Raw genomic sequence first — 3,678 nt, 5'->3', positions numbered from 1 at the left:
TCCAAAATTTTCCCTGGCCAATGTACATCCAACCTCTTCTTGAAAACCTCCAATGAAGGAGACTCCACAACTTCCCTGGGCAATCTATCAAATGTCCTCACTACTCAGAAAACACACGTGTTTTCCCCAAATCTAATCTAAAATTACTTGGCTTGAAATGGAAGCTTGACATCCTTCCCAATGCAGCAATGGAGAACTGTTGCTTTTCACCCACGACTGCATGGCACTTATTCAGAGATTTCAAGACTGCTGTGATGTGGCCACATAATTGCCTTTTCCGCAAGCTTATATATGCCTAGTTCTCTCAACCTCTCCTTGCATGGCTTGCATTGCAACCCATTATCATTCATATTACATATCTCTGAACTTCCCTAACTTTTCAGTATTATTTTAAAAATATGGAGCCCAGAACTTCACATAATAGTCTAGATGAAGCCTAACCTGCAGCATGTACATTGGCACTAAGGAATCATAGAAACATAAAAGTGGAACTGTAAGATCATCAAGTCCAGTCCCCTGCCACAGGCAGGAAGTTATTGGGGTCAGATGTGCTCCTGTCCAACCTCATCTTGAACACCTCCAAAGACGGCGACTGCACAGTGTCTTTTGGGAATGTCTTGCAGATTCTGGTGAGGCTTACAGAGAAGTGTTTCTTTAAGCCCAACCTGAATTTACCCTCCATTAGTTTATGCCCATGGGTACACATCTCCCTTTGAAGTGACCTCCTGAAGAGTTGCTCTCCTAGTTCTTCATGGTCCCCTCTGATGTGCTTGCAGGCAGCTATCAAGTCACCTCTCACCTTCTCTTACTCAGCCTGAACAGGCCCAGTTCCCGGAGTCTCCCCTCTTAGGGCCTAACCTCCATGCGCTTAAGCATATGGGTGGCCCGTCTTTGTACCCTCTTGACCTTTATCCATAGTCTTCTTGAAGTGTGCTGCCCAGATCTGGGCACAGTATTCCAGCTGAGGCCTGACCAATGCTGAATAGAAAGGGAGGAGCACCTCCCTGCATGTATTGGCCACACATCGGTTGATGCACGCCAGAGTTTTGGATTCCCTTCTGGAAGCCTTGACACACTGTTGGCTCATACTCATGTTCCAGTCAGTCATGGCCCCCAGGTCTCATTCAGATCCTGTGCCAGCCACTGTATATGTGTGGTGAGGGTTCTTCCTCCCCGGGTGAAGGACCTTGCACTTCTCCCTTCCTGTTAAACCTCATCAGACTTTGTTCCACCCATAAATCTGGTCTGTCAAGGTCTTCCTGGATCTTTGTCCTATCCTCTGGTGTGCCCGTTTATCTGCACAGCTTGGTATTGTTTGCTAACTTAATCATTGAGCTTTCCACCCCATAGTCCACATTCTTAAAGAATTTATTGAATAGCATAGAGGTCTAAGCACTGATCCCTATCACCTCCCATGTTTTCAAATTAATACTTCTCTTGTTGCAGTCCAAAACTGCATTCATGTTTTTGTAGCTACATCAAATTGGTGTCTCATGTTGAGTCTGTGATACACCAGATGCCCATGACCCTTCTCAACAGTGCTGCCACACAGATGTTTATCACCCACCTTTTATTAGTGCTTTAAATTATTCTTCCCTAGGTGCAGCTACTTGCAGTTCTTTCTTTGAACTTCATCCTGTGGTTTTCTAGCCCAGTTTCCCAGTCTATCTGGATCCATGTGAATTCTGTGCCTATCCTCTAAAGTGTCTGCAGTTCATCCCAGCTTCACAGAATCTGGATATATCCAAATAATTGATTACACCAACTGCTAAAGAAAAGTTTTCCATTCATCATCTTGCAACTGATGGGATTTATTTTAGGTGGCGCAGACGGTAAAATTGATGTATGAAACATTATTTTCCCACTTCAACAATATGAACACAAAATCACTCAACTCAAAAGGAATTCTTGTTACAGTTACAGAGTAACCCACCCCTTGATTTTTCATAAATAGGTTGCACACGATAGCACGAAAACCTCTTCATGAGATAATTATAAAAGAAACGTAAGTAAGGCAAAGTCATGAAAGAAAGATGGACATATTGTTTTTAAAGAGGATCAGCCTTTGGAGCAGTTTCCTCAGGGCAGCTTGTATCTCCTTGTTCCTCATGCTGTAGATGACCGGATTCATCAATGGAGGCACCACACAATACAGAACAGCTGCCAGGAGATCCAGAGGGGACGGGGAGTCAGAGATGGGCTTCATGTAGGCAATCACGGCAGTTGAAATAAACAGGGAGACCACAGCCAGGTGAGGAATGCAGGTGGAGAAGGCTTTCTGCCGGCCCTGCTCCGAGGGGATTCTCCACACTGCGGTGAAGATCTGAACATACGACACAACGATAAAAGCAAAACAGCCAAAAGCTAAAAACACACTGAAGACAAGGGCTGCCAGCTCTCTGCGGTATGTGTCAGAGCAGGAGAGCTTGAGCAGCTGGGGCAGTTCACAGAAGAACTGGTTGATGGTATTTGAGTGGCAGAAGGGTAGACTAAAGGTGTTCCCAGTGTGCAGTGCAGAGTGCATGAACCAGCAGCCCAAGCACTGGCAGCCATCTGGACACAAGCTCTCCTGTTCATTATTATTTCATAATGCAGTGGCTTGCAGATGGCAACAAACCGGTCATATGCCATGATGGTGAGGAATGAAAAATTGGCTGCACCAAAGAGGAATAAGAGAAAGACCTGGGACACACATCCAGCATAGGAAATTGTCTTGCAGTTTAAGAGAGAATTGCCCATGGACTTGGGCACTATGACAGAGATGGATCCAAGGTCAAGGATGGACAAATTTGCCAAAAAGTAGTACATGGGGCTGTGGAGGTGGTGGTCCATAGTTACGACAGTGATAACAAGGAGGTTCCCCACCACAGCTGCCAGGTATGCTGCGAGAAAGATGACAAAGTGTAAGATCTGCAGCTCCCGAGTGTCAGAGAAGCCCAGGAGGAGGAACTCGGTTACAGCCGTCCAGTTGGACATCTTCCTTCCCAGGGCACCGTGCAAGTCCTGGGTATAACAGAACAAAGGCAGTGGTAAGGAGGAGAGTAACAAACTCAGTGGCTTTCATATTCCCATCAATAAAGCCTCCAAATGTCATGGTATGTGTGTAGATATTCCATTATTTGCATTATGGACAAATAGATTTTAATAAATTACTTTTTCCTGACAAAACCTTACATAAAATAAAGTATTATATTATTCCATTAAAGAAGTGAAGAAAATGTTAGCCCAGCCTCAGCTCTGGATTTTTATTTATATATTATGTGCTCTAAATCTGACAGTCTATAATTTATCTATCTCACCTAGAAAATGTATGCTGCAATCAAGTACATGTGAAATAAAAGATACTGTATAAAATGTTATTGCCTTGGAGGTCCCATTCCCACCCCAACCTCCACACCACTCCCTATAAACTCTTTGATTATATGTGAATTAATAGCAAAAACATTGAAAATGTCTGCATTCTCTCTTGTAGCTTTGAATCTATTATACATAAAATGCAGTATGATTTCTCTAGCCAGGTTTTCCACCCTTTATATTCTTAAATCTCCTCTGCATCTTACACAGACAGAACAAGAACACTTCACTGATACAGCAAACTTACTGAAATTGTTTTTGTGGGAGGTTTCTTGTGTCTTGTGTCATATTCAGCCTTCCCCTGCCAAGATCCTTTGCTCTTGT

At 43.7% G+C, this 3,678-nt stretch overlaps 1 pseudogene; it reads right to left on the bottom strand.

Annotated features, from left to right (window-relative positions):
• Positions 1-2,020: 2,020 nt before the first annotated feature.
• Positions 2,021-2,976, bottom strand: LOC149851853 (olfactory receptor 14A16-like; annotated as a pseudogene).
• Between the last annotated feature and the right edge of the window lie 702 nt (positions 2,977-3,678).

This window comes from Crocodylus siamensis, unplaced genomic scaffold (assembly GCF_052110815.1).
Source record: "Crocodylus siamensis isolate JL-2025a unplaced genomic scaffold, ASM5211081v1 HiC_scaffold_124, whole genome shotgun sequence".
Lineage (NCBI taxonomy): Eukaryota > Metazoa > Chordata > Crocodylia > Crocodylidae > Crocodylus > Crocodylus siamensis.
The sequence above is the reverse complement of the archived record's forward strand: the minus strand, read 5'-3'. Positions and strand labels throughout refer to the sequence as shown.